This window comes from Podarcis raffonei, chromosome 7 (genome assembly GCF_027172205.1).
Source record: "Podarcis raffonei isolate rPodRaf1 chromosome 7, rPodRaf1.pri, whole genome shotgun sequence".
NCBI classification, from domain to species: domain Eukaryota; kingdom Metazoa; phylum Chordata; class Lepidosauria; order Squamata; family Lacertidae; genus Podarcis; species Podarcis raffonei.
Genome location: NC_070608.1, coordinates 63,678,746 through 63,703,259, shown reverse-complemented (window position 1 = coordinate 63,703,259; position 24,514 = coordinate 63,678,746).

Below are 24,514 nucleotides of genomic sequence, written 5' to 3'. Positions count from 1 at the left end.
GGGAAAAGCAAAGAGATTATGCAAACTGTTCGCTACTTCAACATATTAGGGAATATGTTCTGCAGAAAGGAGGGCTGTATGGCTGTCAGATGGAAACTTTTCAAAATCTGGAAGGTGTGCCAATACACACACACACACACACACACACACACACACACAGAGTGGTACCTCGGTTTAAGAACAGTACTGTTAACAAATGATTCGGTTTATGAACTCTGCAAAACCAGGAGTAGTGTCTTGGTTTGAGAACTTTACCTCAGTCTAAGGACAGAATCCGAAAGGTGGAAGGGCACCGGCGGCGAGAGGCCTCATTATGGAAAGCGTGCCTTGGTTTAAGAATGGTTTCAGTTTAAGAACAGACTTCCGGAACAGATTAAGTTGGTAAACCGAGGTACCAGTGTGTGTGTGTATGTATTCTTCTTCTTCTTCTTCTTCTTCTTCTTCTTCTTCTTCTTCTTCTTCTTCTTCTTCTTCTTCTTCTTTAAAAAGAATGTACCCAGTGCTTTATGCAACAACATTAACCTCTTTTTCAGTTTACCAAGTAAAAGAAGCACAATAAGGCAGGTCCTTCTGGACAGTTTACAATCTATGGACAGACGACAAAAGGAGGGAAATGCATGGGTTTAAAACAGTGGGGAGAGCAGAGGAATGAGAGAGGCAGTTCTTACTTCCTTATCAACAACCATTTGTGGTAGGTTATGCTGGGAGAATGGGACGCGGGTGGCGCTGTGGGTTAAACCACAGAGCCTAGGACTTGCCAATCAGAAGGTCAGCAGTTCGAATCCCCGCGACGGGGTGAGCTCCCGTTGCTCGGTCCCTGCTCCTGCCAACCTAGCAGTTCGAAAGCACATCAAAGTGCAAGTAGATAAATAGGTACCGCTCTGGTGGGAAGGTTAACTGCGTTTCCGTGTGCTGCTCTGGTTTGCCAGAAGCGGCTTAGTCATGCTGGCCACATGACCCAGAAGTTGTACACAGGCTCCCTCGGCCAATAAAGCGAGATGAGCGCCGCAACCCCAGAGTCGGCCACGACTGGACCTAATGGTCAGGGGTCCCTTTACCTTTTATGCTGGGAGAAAAGTTGCACAGGGCCACCTAATTAGCTTCAGGGTTGAGTGTGCACTGTCGGGGTGGTGCACTGTCTGTTTTGTCTCCCAGCCCCTGCAACTACCCAAGTGCATGGGCTGCCAAGCACAGAGTTTGGCCACTGGCACTATAGCATGAGCACTGAATACTAACCATTTGAACTGGCATGTCAAAAGCGAAACCTTGCACATGGCAACCAACCTGCGAACAGGAGTCAATAAGGGATTCCCCCTCCCAGCTAAGAGGCCATACAGTGAAATTTTTGGTGTGAATGGGTTTTCAAACCTAGGTCTTTTCTAGTTCTAAAATGATGTGCTATCTAGTGCACCTGTCGGAAGCCGGAGCCAGTAGTAGGTCAGTGATAAAAAAAACACTGGTGTCAGTGATTTTAACTCTTTATTCAAAGAAACAGCGCGAGCCAAGTGATCACAGCAACTTTTCCCAGCAGGTCTTGCCCCAATGAGGCAATTGCGAGGACTTGAAGTCCCCACCTGAGTGTGCCATAAGTCAGACTAGTCACATAACTTTTTTCTCTCATTTCTCAGGGGGGAAAGCCATCTATATTGTTAAGAAGTCCGCTTGACTTGTCAACCAGTATCACACAGAATAGCGGGCACCTCTAATTGTTTACAAAAATCTCCCATCCAACCCTTTGGCTCAGCCCTAGCATTCAATGGTTTATCCGAATCTTTTTCAACTGTCTTCCAACATAGGCTGATTACATGAAACATTCCTTTTTGAAACCGGTTGGCAAAATGTATTTGCAGTTCCTTCGAGGTATGTCATGTAAGCAAGTCCTCTGGTTATTTGAACAATACAGCTATCTGCACAGATTTAACCTGTACTGTTAAATTCTGTGCGAAATGTTGGGGGAGGGAGAGGGAAACCTTTCTAAATTAAAGTGATTGACACCATCTTCATTCCAAGTTGATGTGCCTCAACTGTTTCCTCTTAATTCAATTTTCCACACATGAATTCTGACTTCCTTTTGTGGGTGTTGCTTAGGTGAATTCCGAAGCCTTTTGTGTATTTGGTTAATTGCTAAATGGTTTTTAGCAAAAATCCCGCCCACCACCACCCCATGCAAATTCCTCTGTGCACATGCAGACTGAGTTTTCCAGCTCAAGACCTGCAAACTTGCATCTAGTTTCCTGCGTGTTAAGTGTACATTGGGCTGATGTCAAAATATTTATTGCAATTAGATGCATGACCATAGCCAGTAGGCGCAGTCCAAAGCACTAAGTGTCTGCAATATACTTATGAAATTCTATGCAAGGAGGGTGGCTGCATTCACTTCAGTGTTAGGGAATGTCATACAAAGGACTGTTCCCAACATCTGTATGTGAGAAGTTCCACTGTCTCAGAAGAAGGCAAGCAAAACAAACCCACTTCCTACACAAGGTCTACCTAGCACATCAGGGGTGGGTGGGAATGAGTTAGCTAGTAAATGAGATTACCACACAAACGGTGTATAAATTTATGTATGCAATTTTGCCTAATGGACACAATTTTGCAAACTACATTTCCTTAATATAACTCATCTTTATGTTATTTTTCATTAATAAACACACTTTTATGTACCCTTTCCCCTAATGTATGTATTTTTTACACACATTATTTGGTTGGAAAACTGAATTACAAAATTCGGGGGAAGTGTGAATTTGAAATGAGAGCTGTGTTTCGTTTCACATACTGTTTCAGAAAGTGTGAATTAGGTAGCCCAGGTTTCCCCTAATCCCTAGTTTTGGCTCTCTGAGGATAAATCTAAACAACAAACATATATTTCACCTGCTTAACAGTCATGACTTAGCCTAGAATGACTATTTGGTGAGAATGCTAAAAATATGTGTGGAAATCCTTATTCTTCTATGTGAATCACAGTTCCCTTGAATGAGGGAATGACCCATAAACTTGCTGAATGGACCTAGAGGTTGGGAAGCCAAAGAATTGTAAATAGAGTTCCATGTGTAATGGGATTTCCCATCTTCTTCTTCCCAAAAGCCAATTCTTGAGGTTTGAAGGACTCTTTAGAGCAGCATGGAAGGTGGAGCCTGCCCTTTGTGCTAAAAGAAGTGGCTTCACCTCATTGAATTCTGCCCACCGTCACGTCTGACCTGAGAAACAGCAAACATAGCAGCATAAGATCATGTGTACAAAAACGTGATGGAGCCATGCTATGTGAGAAACCATGAGGGAGTCCAAACTGGGAAGCAGCTACATCAGCACCAGTCTAAATTGTATCTAATGGCACCGCTGCTGTGGAAATCCTATAGTACTGTTGTTTCCAAAGATTATGCTCCCCTTGCATCAAACAAGAGGGAATAAGTGCACTTGTGATCAAATTACTTCCAACCAGACTCCTGAGGAATCTATTCCATTTGTTTAGCATCTATGCCCTCATGAATTTTGTCTCCATGATAATCTTGAACAGCGCAAGAAGGAGTCCCATGCTGGGTCTTAAGAGCTGGGTCCATTTTGCCCTGTATATTGTTCTTCTGTTTTATACATGCTGTAATGAATGGTCTTTCTTTTTTTCTCCCTTCCAAATCTGATTCCATAAAGAGCCACTTGACTGCTACAAGTCATCATTTTCATTCTGCATCTAAGTTTACTCTTAAGGGCTTTTCGTTTCATCTTTTTACTGCTCTGCTAATGTACACAAATCACTTTTAGAGATAGTGTCATGACTACGAAGGGAGCAATTTATCAATATGGATGCCTCTTTGATGAAGGATGGTTTGTCTTTACAAGTCCGGACAGCCCCAGCTGAATTTCAATTTGCTATGGCATGCAAGGGATTTAAAGGATTACGGCCAGTGAAAGGCTTTAAGCATAAACCAGCTTATTTTTTTTTGCAGGATGCTGCAGCAACTGAACTTTTCGATTGCGCTAGATTTTTCTTTCTTTGATGTAAACAGGAATGAGCACGTCAGTAGGAAAAGCAATCCAATTCTGGATGGCCTCTGCAACATTTGTTTTCTCTTATTTTTTTCCACCGAAAGATGACAATTTTTAACAATACACCTAAAGTGCAAGCCTGATCTCTATCAAAGGCACTTTCAAAACTTAAACTGATTCTACAGGATGAACTGCACTCCTAATTTCCTGGGGCCAGGTTCAGCTTCAATAAATTGACTTCAGTGGATTGACCATTTTGCCCTCCATGGTTTTGTTTGTTTGTTTCTGAGGACCAAACATGAGAAGTTTTAGAAAGGGCTCCCTTTCAGCTATGCAAATTGCCCCTTCCTCCCACCTGGGGGATGGCTTCAATGTACACATGGCAGATAGTTCCATGAATAAATCAACTCACAAATAGCCAATACAGTCATACCTCAGGTTGCATCTGCTTCAGGTTGCATGTTTTTGTCTTTCGTCCCACAGCAACCCGGAAGTATCAGAATGGATTACTTCTGGGTTTCACCACTCTTGCATGCTCAGAAGTGCTAAATCGCGCCATGCATGTGCGCAGACGCGGCGCTTCTGGATGCGAATGCTTCGAGTTGCAGACGTGCCTCCAGAATGGATTACGTCCGCAACTTGAGGTTCCACTGTACACCCAAAGCAGGGATTTACTCAACACATACGCATTTTGTGGCGTGGCAGGCCAGTGACTACTTCACTGTGTGCAAACATTGTATCTGGGTACAAATGGGGAGGAAAAGCAGTTTCAGTTAAACCCCAAAAGTATATTATGAATTGAGTTTGATGCACAGTGAAAGAAGAAGGCTAGAATACAAAGATTAGGTGTTTAAGCAAAGAAATGAAAACTGGCTTCAGCTTACTAAAATGTGTTTTTATGTATTCAGTTATCCACCACAAAAGTTGCTAAGTTCATGGCTGGGCAAACGTGTACCCACTAAAACATAATGTTCTCACAGAACACATGTTGTCAGGGACTGGACTGAGGAGGAATGGTGGAGACCGACCCCCCTCCTCCTGAACCTTCCCGAGAAGAGGAGGACGGTATAGATTTACAATGGTGGTTTGCAGAAAGCCATGAATCTGAGACAGAAGTGGGACAAAGCTGGGACATGATGGAAGAAGAAGGGGGGGGGGAGCAGCAGAGTTGGAGCAGCTGGCTGACATGTTATCATTAGAAGGCATTCCAGACCGTCCCCCTTCTCCTAGGACCTGGAGGGCAGTGAAAGTGGTAGAACAGAAAGCGAATAGACAAAGGGCCTTGAGCAGCCACCGTAAAGGGGGTGGAGCTGCTGATGACTAAGAGAGAAAGCGGGGAGGGGATTACTCAGAGCAACGCCATTATCCTTGAGACGGCATCCTGCGGCTCTCTCTGTGAATATTGAATAAAATACCTTGGTAAGAGCTTCTTGTCTTTCCATTACTGGAAGCTGGCTGTGAGGGAGGGAAGCAGATTCCCTGAAGCCTGACTCGTGAGGCACACAGAGAAATACAACAATTAGTCCCTGTACTGCCCACTTTAGTGCTGCACTGGGATGACTGAAATGGCTGCTTTTTAAACTTTGCACAGATTATTCTACACAGATTGTTCTGCGCAAAGCTGCACACAGTGTTACCATTCACCCCCCCCTTCAGTGCCGGGGTGCTGGATACATCCAAGGATAGATAACCAGTGTGGTATTCTCCAGATTTTGTTGGATGCCAAATGCCATGAACCGCAGCCAGCATGGCCCATGATCAGGGATAGCACAGCCCAACATCTACCAAGATTTTCTGAAAACAAGTAGTTGGCCCAGCAGGATTAGGAGATGAGAGAGGGATGGGTGGGATTGTTTCCAGGTTGGTGCTGAGAACAGACCACCAACTCAATGCTCTCATCCCCCCTCCACAGGGGACCCTGCAGATGGCATTGTTGCCTACACGGCTTACCTCTCACTGCAGAAGCCCCAAAGATTTACATAAAAGTGAAAGGAGCTTTTTGAGAAACCTTTTGTAAGGAGTCGAAAGGTCATATATGAAAGAGCAACACTTAGTAAAAGGTGCCAGGATCAAGGGGGAAACTGCAGAAGCCTTTATTCACTAGCTGAACGTTGTAACTATGGAAACACGAAAAGAAGAGCCTATAAGTGACAGGACATTTGCGGGCATAAAACATACAAAATTGTCAGATCAACTTCAGTTGCATGCTGGTCTCACCTTTGCCAATGCATTAGCAAAACTACGTAAGAATGCCTGAAACCACAATGGAACAACGGCTGGATTTTAGTCTGTTCACCCTCTATATTACTGATAATGTGGACACAGTGAATATCAGGTATAAAATGAGAGAAAATGTAGCCAGACCAAAAGGGCAACATGACACCCCTGCACAATCAGAGTAGGTGAGACCAAGTTGTACCATCAGAACATCTAGAAAGGTGCAATAGGAAGCTTGTTTGTTTAATGGGCAACAATGCCCTCAAAAGAAATCAAATGGGGGTGATGCCACAAAATAGAGCAGGGATGGGGAATACTGGCTTTGGGTCTCAATGTGGCCCTCCAGGGCTCACAACCTGGCCCTTGGGACTCTCCCCAAGCCACATCCCTCTCCAGCCACCTATTCTCTCCTGGCCATGGCCTACACCATTACTGTTTGGCGTCCTCCATGAGTGTTTTGCCTGGCTCATGTCTTTCCTTGAACTCTGACAATGCTTCTTGCTTGCCTGGATGCATGTTAAGAGAGTGATATGTGAGCAAATTAATGATACAGGAAGAAATAATAGGAGGCAAAGATGAGGAGCCTATAATTATAGGCTCTACATCTTCAACAGAACAGGGTCTATTTTGGTATGCAAACATCAATTGAAATGTGTGTGGGGGGGGGGGAATACAGTTTAATAAAGACACAGGAACTGTTGTGATTGCAAATCCTCTGGAAAGGCTATGCCCTATATCAGCGGTTCTCAACCTGTGGGTCCCCAGATGTTGTTGGACTACAACTCCCATCATCCCTGAGCTCTGGCCTTGCTAGCTAGGGGTGATGGGAGTTGTAGTCCAACAACAACTGGGGACCCACAGGTTGAGAAAGGCTGCCCTATATTGAGATGGACAATTGTAACCACCAAATAAAAGTTCTAAATGGACCCAGTAACAATACACTGAAAGGGAAGGTGAGGTGACTGCCTCAGGCGGCAGGATCCATAGGGGTAGGGGACCCCAATGCAGAACTTTATTCCTCCTTTGTTCCTGGTGTTGATTTTCACTCTCCACTTATTCCCTGCTGGGGAGAGGGGAGCCACTTTGTGCTTCACCTCAGGTGCCAAAATGTCTTGGGCCGGCCCTTCCTGGAGGGGTGTTGAGTGGACAAACCCCAAGCCACTATATGCGATTGAAATCTTGGTCCCTAACCCTGTCAGGAAAACTGATGGCTGGTCGGGGAATTAAAAAAATTAATGGATGACCACTTGAGCTGCTACTATGTGATGAACTTCACTGTAGCTTAACTGCACAAAACGCTGTGCAGATACCTCAGCCATCTGGAATGTGAGGCTTGCGGAAATGTTTTTAAGATGAGAAGCAAGGAATTGAGGGTGCAGCGTCCCTTCCGAGGAGATGTAAATTTGAGAGATTGATGTGTCTAGTTAAACCTTAAGGGAAATTTGGATAGAGCTACATAATAACCAGTGGCACAAATGAAATCTCTGATTTCTATTCTGTTCCTGTCTGGGCAGCGTAAGACAAATGAAACCGATGACTGAGAAGAATCACATTTTCTATAATTATATAAATTACAGAAGGGATGACTGTAATCACCTAAAATGCCTCTAAGGGGCTGGATTACTAGAAGACAATTTCTTAAATAGATCCACACTCTTGGGCTGAAAAATGCCACTGGCAGTGTCGTTTTAGACTCAGATGGGCAAACGCAGCTAGTTAACCCTTTGGAAGCAACAGGCCAGGTGACCCTTTAGAAACCATCTGTCTACACACCTGCTGCACACACATTCCATACCTAACATAAAGTATCAGGCTTGGCTCTTGGTCATGAGGGTTTCAGTGGGCCTTGAGAGATGTGCTTGCCCCCTCCTTACCATCAAACACCTATTGGTGTGATTGCTGCTATTTTGCAAGAGCTGTGCAGGTGCAGGCTTGGCTACTGCACACCTCACAGCTGAATTGTGACCTAGATTTTTTCCCCAAAGTCTTATGACATCATTTTGTCCGGTGCTGAAGGCACGAATATTTTTTTTTAATTACAGCAACAGTGCATACACTTTCTCCCAATATAAGTGTCTAGAAAATAGAAATCTACACGAACCATGAACGAATGAATAATTTAGCTGCAGACTTCATCTTGACTGAATTCAATACCCTGCATGCAGAGCAGCATTTATAATATGAAATGATTTCTTAAACAAGATCCATTTATTGAATTCCTAGCGATATGTATTTTGTACAGTCAGCCGATGATTACTGACTCAGCTGATTTCACCATTCATTCATCACAGATACATTTGTAAAGGTCGAGCTGTTTTCTTTCAAGCCTTCATTGAATACATGGCACAATCATTCACAAACAAGTTGTAGCTCCAGAAAATAAAATTTAAAAATACATTTGATGTGTATGTACTGCGGTGGCTCCATTTGTGTTGTTCAAACACACCAGAAGTACAGATCCACTGTGAAAAGGGAAGGACCATAAACTGACTAAAGGACAAGGAATGATGTTAATGAATTGTGTTCAGGACGATAAAGAAGGCTGATTGCCGAAAAATTGATGCTTTTGAATTATGGTGCTGGAAGAGACTCTTGAGAGTCCCATGGACTGCAAGAAGATCAAACCTATCCATTCTTAAGGAAATCAGCCCTGAGTGCTCACTGGAAGGACAGATCCGGAAGTTGAGGCTGCAATACTTTGGCCACCTCATGAGAAGAGAAGACTCCCTGGAAAAGACCCTGATGTTGGGAAAGATTGAGGGCATAAGGAGAAGGGGACGACAGAGGACGAGATGGTTGGGCAGTGTTCTCGAAGCTACAAACATGAGTTTGACCAAACTGTGGGAGGCAGTGGAAGACAGGAGTGACTGGTGTGCTCTGGTCCATGGGGTCACCAAGAGTCAGACACAACTAAACAACAACAACAACATGTGTACCATAGATTAGAAACTCATCTTTTTACAGGGAAAAAAATGTTTTTTCAAAAAATGCACCTTTTTTTAACCAGATGCTGACATCAAGCTTGGTGCTTAGCCAAAAAAACATATAAGTATGTCATATATGGGATATGCCATAAATGAGCATGCTTCCACATGAGTGGTCCATGCACCACAAAAAAGGAGTGTGTAAACTGTATATGCAAAATATGGATATAGATTGGATTGCACATGGTGTACACACAAAGAGCAGTTCACATATCTAATCCTCATACCCAGACACAGAATCGTAGAAATGCGCTGCCAAAATGGCGTCCGGGCAGATTTTTGTTGAATCGGCAAAATGTATGGGAAAAGCTCAACAACTTTGTTGAGGAAAACACCAGGAAAACATCATTAGGATAATGAGGTTACTGTGACAGTATTTAGGATGTGGTTCAAGTGTCTTCGACATTCTTGTGCACCCTTTCCCTTCTTCACCTGCAGACAGCCTGTGGCTTGTCACAACTACACAGTGCAGTAGTTTCTCTTGAGTGGAGCTATAGCACTGCCAGTGGCTGGTGTTCCTCAGTATGCAGGAATCGGACCAAGTTATAGCACTACAGCAATGATACCATCATTTCCTATCCTGTTCAGCAGAGCACAATACAACCAGGCAATACAATGCCATAAATCCAAGTCCCAAGGTTTGGCAGGCTTATGGATTCCTTAGTCAAACTATTTCACCTTTACTACTGAGACCCTCATCATAGCGTCTGAAGGTCATGTCACATATAGCAAAAGGGAGCAGCAGATGGAGACCAGGAAAATAGCTCGGCAGAGATACGGATCACCACCACACCACCCTACGATTTTTTAAACGCTGAAGCGGCAACAAAATATTCTAATGATGCATTTAAAAATGCAGTGTTATTAAAATAGATTCCCCCCCCCTTCCTGAAGAGGGTATCAGCTTTTTAATGTTTTAATTTTATGCTTGACAAACCAACCCAAAGCGAAGGGAAATGCCAACTGTGGAACTTTCCAAATGACCACACTGCGGCTATTATCCAGGGAACCATTGGCCACGGGGGAAGTTCAGGATACAAAGCCCTCCTTGACCTCCCCAGTGCTCACTCGCTGTGCTGGGAGAAGCAGATTCACAAAGGTACTGGCTGCCCCACAAGACAGTTTTCTACAAACGACGACAAAAAGAGAAAGCAGCTGTTGTTGGTGTTAGGCACGCCTTAGCAAAGCATTGCCAGTAGGCAGAAGAAGGAAAGGGTTTGCAAACATTAAATCAATAGATACTTCTGCAGAAATCTGTGAGTTATCTAAGGTTATGGATTGGGGGGGCGGCGGCAATGTCTTGTTTTTTGGATGTATGGAAAAACCACAAAAAGTATTCTAAATAAATGAATAAATAAATAAATTGTAAGTGAGCCTTGTTGTTTTCATGAGAACTTGGGTCTCCGAGTCTCAAATAGATACTCTGTACATTTCCAGACTGTCCCTGTTTTCAGGTGAGATTTGACCACATACTGGCAAATCCAGGTTGCACAATAAAGTTGCTTTGGAGTTTTTGCTCAACATATCTTCTTCCTCCCCAAATCAGACTTTTTGCTATAAGGAAAGAAATAGGAAAGCACACTAGAAAGCATGTTCTTTTGTGCAACATTATATAGCCTCCCTGCAAACAAATCAGAAATGAATGCTCAGTAAATAGACATCATCGTTTAAGCTCCCTGCAAACTCTGTGCAGACAGTTCAGGATGAATGTTCGACAAACAGGTTGTCTGGAAGTGACTTTAGATGGCTTAAGCAAGTAAGCCAAACTGCATGCTCAAGACAGAGCCAAAATCCCCCAGAGCCAGTAAACAGCCTGCCCTGAGGAGAAATTACTTCCTTTTGTTGAAATGGTGCTGACAGGAGTGTTCCTTTCCAGCTTTAAAATTATATGTTTGGTCAGGTCTGCGGTAGAAAGAAGGTCACTGCATTTGGGTCCTAATATTTTTGAGCAGTAAGACTTGATTTTTCCCCATCTCCCTTTTATATTACAACTGCTTGAGTCCACTTGAATTCATTGCCATAGAAGAGAGGACGTTAGGCTAGCTTGGTTAAATAGGTAGAAACGTCTTCCTGAGTCAGTCAGCCACAGCCGCAGCCTGCATTCCAGTGAACTAAATAGTAAAACTGCCTAGGGCAAGAGACAGCGAAAGGTACACTTTGGGTTTGACATAGATTGGGCTGTTAGGATTTCACTACAGAGAACCAAGCAAAGCTCTCCGAGAGAGTGGCCATTGCTAGTGACCTCAGCTCTCCCCTGAGATGCACGGGCTGCCTTTGATTTCAGCAGAACAATAATGGCAATAGCAATGATGACGATGGGTTGAATGGCAAAGGCACTTGAGGACTTCTGCCCCCGTGCTGCAATAAGTCTGGACGGAGTTCATGTGAGGCAGGAAAGAAACCTCACCTTTGGTAGGTGGTGAGCTATCAGCTACGCTAAACTTCTCTGCGGTGCTTCTTCTTCTAAAACTGCATTCCCCCATAATTGTCCCAGTTGTGACCCTTTGTTCACCAAGGTGGAAAACACAGGCATTTCTTCTAATGAAGCATTATTACAGATCAGAGAGTATGCCACAGAAATCTCCTTGCTGTCCCCAGTCACCCTCTGCTTTTAATGAGAAGTTGTATTATCTAAACATGCTGACTCCGACTCAGAGGGGAGGAAAGGAAAAGCACCTGTGGGCTTTTGTCAGGATCAACCCCCCCTGCCACAGCTCCCCTCCCTCTTTTCCAATTGTTTTGGTTCATCTCAGTGAGACCCTGCCTGGTTGTCTTCAGTTTGCAGTGCCTTCCCGTAATGAAGAGCATGATTCAATGGTACATCTGGGACAAAATAGCCTTTAAATCTAAATTACATGTTCTGCAGCAATTAGAGGTTGTTGTTTTTTTTTTAAATGACAAAGAAGAAGCAAAATCCACACAGTGTAGAGAAGAGACATTGCTACAAAAGGAACATTTGGAAAGAAAACTCTGATTCCCCCCCTCTAGGTTCTAATTATTTCAGCTGAGACCTGATCCACTTGTCTTGGAAGTCCATGAAAAGTTTACCATGGAGTTAATGGCAAACTTCAACAACAACAACAAAAAGGCTTTGATTAAAAAGTAAAGCCAAACTCCTCCTTTGCTCACACACAGGCTGGATCTAGACACATCAAAGAAGCGTTTCAGTTTAAAGCGTTGTAAACATAAACAGGGAAAACAGGTAGAGAAAAACGGGACTCCACATTTCCATCCGTTGGCACAATGCTATATCACACACACAATGCATATGAATCGCTATTTCTTTACCAGTCTAACTGAGTCCTTCTGGGACAAACAGGTCCCAGAAGAAACACTTCAGAAGAAGTGTTTTTGACGATGGCCCATTATTTTAGTGGTCTTAATAAAACTACATTCTGGCACGTAATTGGTGCCAGAGACTGGGGAGTTGGTAAAATTCACTTGGAGCGATTTTATTGCTGCTGACTCCACCCCATAGTTCGGTTGCTCAAATCCCTGACTTCTGTGTGCGTTTTTAGAAGTCGAAACCATGGAAATACATGGAGAGTCAAGCTAAGTCGGGGCTAGCAAATGCCTCACCCTTGGACTCCAGCTCCCATAATCCTTGACCATGGGCCATGCTGGCTGGGGCTGATGAGAACTGGAGTCCAGCAACATGTGGAGGACTCCATATTGGCTATCCCTGAGCAAAGCTCTGAACAAGAGAGTTCCTGCTCAAATTCCTGTCTTAAAACTGGCCTGATCAACGTGTTGGGTTTGTATGAAGGAAGTGCTAATCAAAATTCCTAATCAGTCATAAATCTGAGGAAGGCATTATATCACAGACCACCCTTCCTTGGAACTGAAAATCTGGCATTTTAATGTGAATTTTGCTGGCATTGCAGTGCTCCTTCTTGGCCACTATAAAAAAACTAAGGGTGCCAAAGGAAGTGGTTAAATTAGGATGAGAAAAAATAAAAGTGGAAAGAAAACTCTCTACAGTGTTACCTCGGGTTATATACGCTTCAGGTTACATACGCTTCAGATTACAGACTCTGCTAACCCAGAAATAGTACCTCGGGTTAAGAACTTTGCTTCAGGATGAGAACAGAAATTGTGCTCCGGCGGCACAGCAGCAGCAGGAGGTCCCATTAGCTAAAGTGGTGCTTCAGGTTAAGAACAGTTTCAGGTTAAGAACGGACCTCCGGAACGAATTAAGTACTTAACCTGAGGTACCACTGTATCCCCAAACAAGGGTCAGTTTTCAATGTGCGTCTTTATCGTGTTTGAGTGTTAGAGTCCTAATTACTGGGGGATCTCAATCCCACAGAAATTTACCCTGGATTAACTCAAGACTTTGAGCCAAATGCACAATGCAAAATGAAACTCCCATGAATTATGTGAAACCTGCTTCATTTGATTTCACATTTCCAAAAGGAAGGGAAAGCCAATTTTTTTCTAATGGTGTGTGCGCGCGTGTGTGTACACATGTGTGTGTAGATTTAGAAAATAAAGCTCTCCACAATTTCTGGCATAAATCTTGACCTTAAGCTGGTCTTTCCCTTGTCTTGCCGCTTGAATCATTTATTTAAGTGGTGATAATAAAAGGTGTCAGCAATTCAGTAGTAAGCTCTCCAAGATTTTTTTGTGCGCATTGACCTTTAAGTGTTTGGATCTTGACAGGTGAGCTGTTCTTAACGTCTCCCATGAGATATGGTTGGGGCCAAAGGGTCAGGCACGCTAATGATAAAATTACCATTTACCTTTTACCTTGCCAGCCTTAGTGCCTGACATTATAAATGTAGGTAACCTTTCACCTGAAGGCTCTCTTTCTTCTGCACTGCTAAAGATTATAGTGAAAGGGCCTATACCTGCAGCTGCAGAAGATGTCTTAAGACAGAGGGATTAAGTATTTCCACTGAATTAAGTGTACCCCCCCTCTTCTTATTTCTTATTCAAGATACAAGTACACATTCTGGGAAAATGCAACACACAGAGGAGCCTTTATATTTCTCAGGTGACACTTCTCTCTCTCCCTCCCTCCCTCCCTCCCTCCCTCCCTCTCTCTCTCTCTCTCTCCTCAATAGTTTCCAACTTTCTGACCACATAGATCTACCTCAGGCTCTCAACCTTCTGTAAAGAAATTACTGTGAAACCAACTGCACACCATACCCTGAAACATTTATCTGATGAAAATAGGGATGGCCCATTCCACAACAACAGCAACCATTTTACTACAGTGGTACCTCGGGTTACAGACACTTCAGGTTACATACGCTTCAGGTTACAGACTCTGCTAACCCAGAAATAGTACCTCGGGTCAAGAACTTTGCTTCAGAATGAGAACAGAAATCACGCAGCAGTGGTGCAGTGACAGCGGGAGGCCCCATTAGCTAAAGTGGTGCTTCAGGTTAAGAACAGTTTCAGGTTAAGAACAGACCTCCGGAACGAATTAAGTTCTTAACCCGAGGTAGCACTCTATTTATACGCCACCCATCTGACTGGGTTTCCCCAGCCACTCTGAGAGGCTTCCAAAACTCTCGCTCACTCTCTCATTAAACTTTTTTTTCTTTTCTTCCCTATACAGGGCTGCCTTTCAGATGTCTTCTAAAAGTTCTTTGGTTACTTATCTCCTTGGATCAGGGGTTGGAAAACTCCATACCCTCCAACATTTCTCTGATGGAAATAGGGATGTCCTAAGGAAAACCAGGACATTCCAGGATCAAATCAGAAACCAGGACGGCTTTTCAAAATTTGGGAATGTCCCTGGAAAATAGGGTCTGTGTACTTAGGGATACCACAACAGATACAAATGTGTGTACATTTATGGATTATGTCAGATCAGGGAGGTTTTCGAACCTTCTACCCCCCCAGGGCCCACTTCAGACTCCTAAAAATTACTATTGTGGAATACGATGTCCCTATTTTCATTGTAGAAATGTTGTAGGGTATGAGTGAAATTTTCAGTACTGAATGGCAACAAGTTATGGGATATTGGTGCAATATCACACACCAGCGCATTGTTTGGAGAATAGAATGCAACCTGAAAACAGTCCTTGTTCTATAGGTAAAGCTTTTCCAGGGACAAAAGCCATAGTGGACTGACTATAACTTGTGAGTATAATGTTGCTTGGAAGAGTTGCGGGTGGCGCTGTGGGTTAAACCACAGAGCCTAGGACTTGCCGATCAGAAGGACGGCAGTACGAATCCCCGCGACGGGGTGAGCTCCCGTTGCTCGGTCCCTGCTCCTGCCAACCTAGCAGTTCGAAAGCACGTCAAAGTACAAGTAGATAAATATGTACCGCTCCAGCGGGAAGGTAAACAGTGTTTCTGTGCGCTGCTCTTCTTCGCCAGAAGCGGCTTAGTCATGCTGGCCACATGACCCGGAAGCTGTACGCCGGCTCCCTCGGCCAATAAAGCGAGATGAGCACAGCAACCCCAGAGTTGGCCACGACTGGACCTAATGGTCAGGGGTCCCTTTACCTTTATAATGTTGCTTACCCCTATTTGACCCCAAAGTAAAGTAAAGTATTTGTCTGGTAAAATATGTAAGTAAAATTATACCTGTGGTGGGTAGGTGGGAGAGTTAATTTTAGTCTATTTTTGCTAGATGGAGCTCTGTGTCCTTCCTACTCTGAAAAATAAAGGGGTGGTGGAAAAGCAGCAATTTAAGGCAGTGCAATTCAATGTTCAGGAGCCAAAAGATCATTGGTATTCTGCAAAATTACCTCCCATGAAGCAGCAGCACAGTTAAGCTGAAAGGATAATTTTAATGACATTCATACAACTACTAGGGCTGCTTCATAAATCATGGTAATTTAAGACCTAAAATGCATGATCTGAACATAAATCTTTATATTAATTTTTTTTTTTGAAAATTTGCAGAGCACAAATGTTATCAGTTTGTGGTTCTGGGTAAAAGGATTTGCAGCCACAAATTGTGCTGCACTTATATTGCTATAATAAGACCCTTTCCTTTAAAAAAAGAAGAAGGTAAAATTAGTATTGAACTGGATCATGGATGCAATAAAAAACCCACCTGTTATAATTAAATGACCAGAAAGAAATTGTCCTGTACAAGTTTAGTTAGAAGATTTGAGCAAGGTTTGAGTATTATCAATCCCTGGACAGCTACAGAGCTAGCAAAGCATGGACACGCGGAGCATGCATGTTTTTATATTATATTATAGATAGATATTTTATGGCCTCTTGATTGGATTAAACATGATTCCTAAAGGGACATTTTTTTGGCATAGAACAGAATACAGTACAGGAAGGATTACAGAAGCGAAATAACAGAAAAAACACTGTTTCCCTAAAAGAAAATGAATACAACCCATCCATTCCCTCCCCCTCTGCTTCTTCGACCCCTTCTCCCACCATTGAATTGTGTAGTGTAGTGAACCAGGACAGAGTGTGTAAGAAAAAGTCATCCCCTGGGAATCTTGTGCTCAAATCAGAAGTGTTGAAAGGGCACTGGCAGAGATGTCATTTGGGCTGGATGAATTGGCAGAGTCATTTCCAGGCTTATCAGATCGTGTTCCACTTGTCTGAATGCTCTTGTTTTACTTCTGTGCATCAACACAAACTCAGCTGCCAGCACTGAAAGAAAACAAGGCTCTCCTTTCCCCAGCACAAAGGGCTCAACTGTGCATTTCAAAATGCATCCCTCTCTCCTCTTACCCCTGCCCCCTCTTTGGTTTTGTGGTATTGGGTTTTTTGGTTGTGTTTATATATATATATATATATATATATATATATATATATATATATATATGAAAACCTGTTCTTCAATCCCATCACATGTATACTTGCTGCCCTCATCTACAGGCCAAGATTTATTCATTTTAAACTTTTTATTGTCATTCTAGCTTATCAATTTCTGTATCACTTTGGCAATCACAACTGCTGTCAAACACAACTATCCTGTGAGATAAAAACCAAGTGTGGATAACTCCTCCAATTTTGGGATGGGAGTAGATTTCTAGCACCACCCATGGATTTATATTGTAAACTGCCCTGTGATCCTTGGATGAAAGGCAGTATAGAAATTTAATAAATCATCATCATCATCATCATCATCATCATCTATAACTTTAAATTGAGGAGGGTAGAAGGGAAAGATTCATTATATTTTGCTAAAGTTATTTTGGCCAATGTAACAATCAGAAAAATAGGGTGGGTCCTAAAAAATACATATCTCAGGTGTCAGAGGCCAGGGTAAAGAGGTACCGGTAACTAAAAAAGAAAAGAAAAGCAAGGCTTTTGGATACAGATGTCTTCTGCTTTAGAGCCTGTTTATTGATTTTGTAAGGTTTCTAAAGAACATTAATCATGCAAAACCTCAGACAGCTGACATGCGTGCTGAGGAATAGAAGGGCTTTGGCTTGTCTTTAGTTGCAAGATTTAGGTCACCAAATTTCTGAAAAGTAGTCAATAGTCTGTCATACAAACCTCCTGACACACTCAAACATTGCAAGGTAGGGGCGGTAGAGATCTTAGTACTCAGCATTTATTTATTATTTTTGCAATGAAGTTTTAGATAGGAAAAGAGGAAAACTAAGCTTTAAAAAGTTGGTACAGTATTTTCCGTTAGTGCTGGAGAGTAAAGTACATGCTGAATGATACCTTAGCTATGATGTTTGCTTATAAAGACACGTAGTAGTTGGGTTATGGTTAGGAGGTAAAAGCATTTGGTTACATTACTGTGTAATATAATGTTTGGTTACATTATTGTGTAAAGAGACAGTTAAAAACTGACAATTCACAATAAGAAACCATGCATAAAACACAGCTGATCCATATCTATCTATCTCTCAACTATCTATCTATCCATCTATCTATCATCTATCTATCTATCTATCTATCATCTATCTATCTATCTATCTATCTATCCATCATCTATCTATCTATCATCTATCTATCTATCATCTATCTATCATCTATCTATCTATCTATCTATCTATCTATCTATCTATCTATCTATCATCTATCATCTATCTATTTCCCACCCAGAATTTTTGGGTGGGATTCACTCATATTCTGGAAAACTCAGGTTGTGTGATTATAATTCATTGGGAGGCCTTGCACAACAAACCCGCTTCCTCCCAAAGATCAGACTGCTTACAATAAGGAAAGTAATGGGGAAATGCACAGGAAAGTGTGGGGTGGCATTTGCTTTGATACAAACCTTCCAATAAACAAATAAGAATGAATGCACGTTAAATAGCCAACTGCTTCTAATCTCCCTGCAAACACATCAGGATGAATGATCAATAAATAGGTCATATGGAAGTGCCCTGGATTTACTGTTGGATTCTGGAAACTTTCGTAATCCAGGTTAGATTTCCTGATATGACCTGGTAGATCTATTCTGAGATTTCATTTGGAGTGGGGAACGGGTGGGAATCAGTGTCAGATGAGACAATACACCTCACTCAGCCTGGTCACATAGAGGGGAACAAATGAACATTATTCCTCTCCACCAATCTCCACCAATCTCACCCCCGCCTCTAACATCCTCTGCATTTAAGGATGCAACATATGAAGGCTACCCATGCAGCTGCAGCTCAGTAGGCATAAGAGAAAACTGCATGGTTGATTTCCTTTGGTGAAGGGGTAAATCAATACAAACAGCCCTTCATGCAAGGTGCAACTTGATCTAATACATGCTTATTTATTTGTTTATATCAAATTTATATACGGCGTCATGTTTCCTTGTAAGCATTCTCACTAATTTTAGTGAGATGTTTACTCACTGATAAGTATGTCTAGTATTGCAACATAGATTCCGCCAGGCTGATAGTTCTTTGTTTCCTACATGCTGCTGCCTTGTATTCTTACAGTGGGGGCTAATCAACAGCTGTATCACCAAACTTTAAACCTTGGACTCTTTTCTTAGAAAAACAAAACGTAGCCACAACTTTTTTCCTTGGATATGCAAAACATTCTGCTTTTGCAGATTCCCGTGTGTCTAGCAGACAGCAGTACTTTGAAAAAAGACATTGTTTGTACTGTGCAGACCTGTTAATATTTAGTCACAGAATTTGAGGAGCGCATGTGTGCAGGTTTTCCTGGACCCCTGGGGAGAATCACTCTTGTAATCAGCCCTCGTTTGTTTGCTCTCTTCTTCCCGTTTCAGTGACAGTCACCTATTAAATCCAACAGGCAACATGTGTTACTCTGCTCTGAGAGGATTCAAACTGGGGCAGGAAAAGAAAACAGCTAAGTTGGCAGAACAGGAGAAGCCAAAATAGAGAAGGTAAATTGCAAAAACGGCAAAATAAAACATCCTCCCTGCCGCCCCCATCTCCTTGCCCCTAGGCATCATAGGGCTTTTGAGCGAAAGATAGATAGGATTTGATTGCCAGGAGACCAAGAGGGAATTGTGGAGCCAATGCTGTAATATACACTCTTGCATTAACCACCAAGCTGCTCATATGTTAAGCAGCCCACACCTCTACACCTGGTGAAATCAAAGAGCGGCCTTATGTGTGTGCATGCCACTTTGCAAATTCCTGCTCCTCCACCTCATCTCATCGTTCATATGAATGAATGTTGGCGTGGAACTGGGGAGTTGGTCAAAATGCTCATCAGAGACGCTGCATCGCAAATGGGAGGTCCCATGCTTGTTTGTTTTTGTTTTTTGAGCACAGGTACTTCCTGTGATGTTGAAGACAGAGTCTGCAAGCAAGTTCAATTCCAGGATCGAGGGAGATCCGTGTTCAATTAACTTTGGAATTGTTTTGTTTGGGAGACTTCTGCCATGCAGTGAGATGAATGAGGCAGGCAGAGAGAGGAGATGTGCAAGCTTGAGATCTACTCCCAGTCTCGATGCTTGTAATTTACCTTGTGGTGTGCCAGGACTTTGGGCTAAGGACCAGAACAAGAGTGTGTTCTTCCTTCACTCATGTCTATTAGCAAGGACTATGTATGTGCTAAATTCCATGTAATTCTACATTGTGACCTCAATATGTTCCTGGTAAGAGACAGCTATCACCTCTTGGCTGTTCTTAATATCTGGTAATTAGAGATATACTGTCTGAGCACATGGAGGCGCTCTCTCCCCCTCTGATAGCAAAGGATCTTAAATCTATGATTAAATCTATTCTAATGGTGAGCACATCATCAAGTGGCAATGTGTACCATTAATTCATTCTGTGATTCATAGAATCTTTGTCCTGCCAGCCAGAAACTTTTTTGAAAGAAAGAAAGTAAAATATATTATTTATTACCACCACCACTTTACTAGTTGCTTGCCACCTAAACTGTATTCAAGTGACCTACATTTATATAAAAATACATAATATTATAGAGGTAGATTAAAAAAAACCCATAATAACTCTAATGGTTATGGGGTTGCTCGTGCGTAAGTTGCCGCCACTCCTGGCTAGGTGGCCTGGTTAAACCTTTCCTGGCTGGACAGCCCCTCACTTCGTGGCTGTTCAGTCGCTGGCAGAATCCGACAGTGGGCGTTTCTTCAACCTTTTCCAACATAAAAGTTGTTTGACGCCCAGTCTCCTCCTAGCCTCCCTGCGCGGAAGCCTTCTGCGCAGGGTGGGCGTGGGTAGCGGAGGACCTGTGCTCTCCCCGCTGGTGTCCAGTGAAGAGTCTCAGAGCCTGCTCTCCGCTTCCCCCATTGGCCCCCCTCCATCCCTGGTGTCACGCTGATTTTCTTCCCCAACAGGAGACCTGCCTCTCTCCCTACTTGGCCCCTCTCCAGCATCGTCGTGGAGCCCCTCCTCCTCCTCCTCTCGTTCCGATGGCAGTTCCCTGACAATAACATTTCATACAACATATAAAAAACCAAAACATCAGCAATAGGAAGCTTGGCAGCAGGCTAACAATAAAGCAGACTGAACTCAGTCTATCAAAGGCCTGGGAGAAGAGAGATATCAGTGAAGGCATCTCACTAGGGAGAACATTCCACAGACAGGGAGCCACTACTGAAAAGGCCCTCTCCCTTGTCATTACCCTTCAGATAATAAAGCCTGGTCTGGGTAGGTTCATATTGGGAGAGGTGTTCCAGATAGACAGAATTATTTATCTTCCATAGGTCCCTGTACACTAGTTAAAAATGAATAACTCTCCAGTATGTTCCCTTTCCCATTCCCCCCCAACCCCCCCACAAAAGATCCTAAATGTGCTATGTATGGTTTATAAAGATGGTTTCAAACCTGAGGAGACGTTATCATAAACATTTTAATACGTTTGTCATGCCACCAAGATACTGTGCATCAATTATTGGAGAGAGTGGGACTTTAAAGCCCTGATCAGCCTCGGCCCAGTATACCTGAAGGAGCGTCTCCACCCCCATCGTTCTGCCCGGACGCTGAGGTCCAGCGCTGAGGGCCTTCTGGCGGTTCCCTCATTGCGAGAAGCAAAGCTACAGGGAACCAGGCAGAGGGCCTTTTTGGTAGTGGCGCCCGCCCTGTGGAACGCCCTCCCATCAGATGTCAAAACGATAAACAACTACCTGACATTCAGAAGACATCTTAAGGCAGCCCTGTTCAGGGAAGTTTTTAATGTATGATATTTTAGTGTTTTTTGGTTTCTATGGAAGCCGCCCAGAGTGGCTGGGGAAACCCAGCCAGATGGGCGGGGTACAAATAATAAATTATTATTATTATTATTATTATTATTATTATTATTATTATTATTATTGTAAAGTGACAGGAAGAAAATAGCTCCTCTCCAGTCTCTTATTCACCCTTTGTCTCTATCAGTTTTTAATATGCAGATCTCTGTGTTTTGGTTTCTTTTTTCACAAAGAGCCATTGCCGCTGCAAGTACTCCTATTGCATCCTGCTCTACTAGTGAGGCTTCTCTTTAGCATCACGACAAGCCTCTATGACTTTTCTTGACCTATGTCTGAGAATAAGCTCCCAATTAGGGCCTAATGGTTAAATCAAATAATGGCTATAAGAAAGGAAGGGAATTGGTGTGCACTGCTGATATGCCAATCAATAATGACGCGAATTACAGTTTAAAAATTAGATGTGTTAGATAGTTATTAAGAGTGTAATTATTCATAAATGTGCCTAATTTTTCATAATTATTCAGATACCTTATTACTTCCCTGATTGTCGTAAGTGATCTCCGAGGCCAATTACAGTTTGATTATGGCCATAGGACTCTTATGCTAATATTCTTCATTCTTCCCCCCTTTTGTGCTAGAAAATGAATGCAGAGAAAACTGAAGGCAACTTGTTGATGTTGACTGAAAGCAACTGTTCTCTTTGCTGGCCTGTTTTGTTTTCTTTTTTTACTTTGGTTTCCATCCTGCTCTTCAGTTTCATCTGCTTGCTGCTGCATTTGATTATTATTATTTTTTGGAAGATTAAGACAGGCACAACCTGTTAGGCATCAAGGGGTTTCAGGAACAGTATCATCAGACTGCTGATGATACCCAAATGCCTTTCTCCATATCTTCTGAATCAGGAGAGGCTGTGCAAATGCTAGACTGATGTCTCAAGGCTGCCAGGGGCTGAATTAGGAGCTAAAAACTGAGGCTGTAGTGGTCAGCAGGGTACGCTGGCATTGCTCATCTGCTTTCTAATGCAGAGGTCACTGCTGGCAACTGAAAGGGAGAGGGGAAGGGATGGGGATGGGGTGAGGCACCAGGGAGGTTAGCGCAGGGCAGGTGGGGTGGCAGGAGCACCAGATTGGCTCTGCTGCTGTTCCTGCACAGCCCCAACCTCCCTGCTGCAGCCTTGCAGATGGCTTGTTCTGGATGGGGTTGTACTCCCTCTGATGGGATTGATCACCTTTGTCACTGGCAACCCACAAGAAGTGGGTTGGAGTGCTTATTGCTAGCTGGTCTACCGGCTCTGGAAGTTCCTGGACAGAGAGAACTCAACTACAGCAAATCATGCTCTTATAAGAACCATTTTTGCATGGGACTGTCCTTGAAAACAGGTTTGGAAGCAGCAGTTGGTACAGAGTATTGACTGGGGTGTTTAGTTGAGCTCACAGAACACCCGTTTTGAAGAGCCTGAACTGGCTGCCTGTATGCTACTGAGCTTGCTTCAAGATTTTAATGCTGACTTATAAAGCCTTGCTTGACCTCAGACCCAGTTACCTGAAGGAGCACCTCTCACTGAATCATATTTTAGGAGGGAGGGCATTGAGATCAGATAGGGATGCCCTACTTATTAATCCATTGCTAAGTGAGGCTCATACTCCTACAACACTTGATAGGGCTGTCTCAATGGTGACTCCCCAGTTTTGGAATGCCCTCCCTCCTAAAAGCTCACTGTAACCAAAATTTTGGGCACTAGCTAAACACCCTTTAGTGTAGTGGATTCTTGATGTACTGTATTAGGCCACTGATTTTTAAGGAGAGGTTATACTGGCAGATTTTATATTGTTCTGTTGTAACTATATTAGCTAACTATATTGCTTGGTTTTATATCTGACACATCCCAACTCCAGATTATTTGTCTGATGGTGGATTAAAAATTAAATGAAACGAACGAATGAATAAAGATTTTAAGAGTAGTATGAATTTCCTGTGAAATCATCCTCACAATATTAATTTATTTATCATTACATTTATATCCCACTTTTCCTACAAGCAGCTCAAGGTGGCAATCATGATTTCCTCCCTCCATTTTAGTTTCGCAGCAACCATGTGAAGTAATTTAGACTGAGAGACAATAACTGGCCCAAGGTCATGAGGTGAGTTTTATGTCTGAGTGGGGATTTGAACCCTGGTTTCTGATGTACTATCCCAATACTCTTACTACTACACTACACTGTCTGTTTTGCTACAACATTCGTATCAAGCATATACGACTTAAAATTGGCCAAAGTTTAGTTGTGGAAGGCACATACTGGCTAATGCCTGCGACATCACCAACATATGTCCTTCCACAATCACCAGAACAGGTGTATTTCTGAAAGGTGGACAGCATGTCTGACCTCTCCCCTTTGGCACTTTTAATTGCACCTCAACCCCTACTTTATAGGATGTATGCATGACCTGACTTCTAACAGGTACTAGACATCTTATGGCTCATTCTGCCAGAAGTAGTAAACCTGTGACCAATGTTAAAATGTCCCATCTGTTTTCACCTTAAGAGCATCAGAGTGAAGGTGGAGAAAGGACAGAGAAATAGCTAATGCACTTATTTTGTGAGGAAGCTCCAAGCTCACCCAGGTTCTGGTGCTTTGATGGGGTTGTAAAAATAGAACTAGGAGATGCTAGCCCTACCTACAATCTGTGCCTTTATTAAATCAATATTTTTGTTGCCTTTCATTCCACACACACACACACACACACACACACAGGCTTTGTAAAGAGAGGAAGCAAAATTTTTGTTTCACATTCTCCTTCCGTTAGTATCATTAAA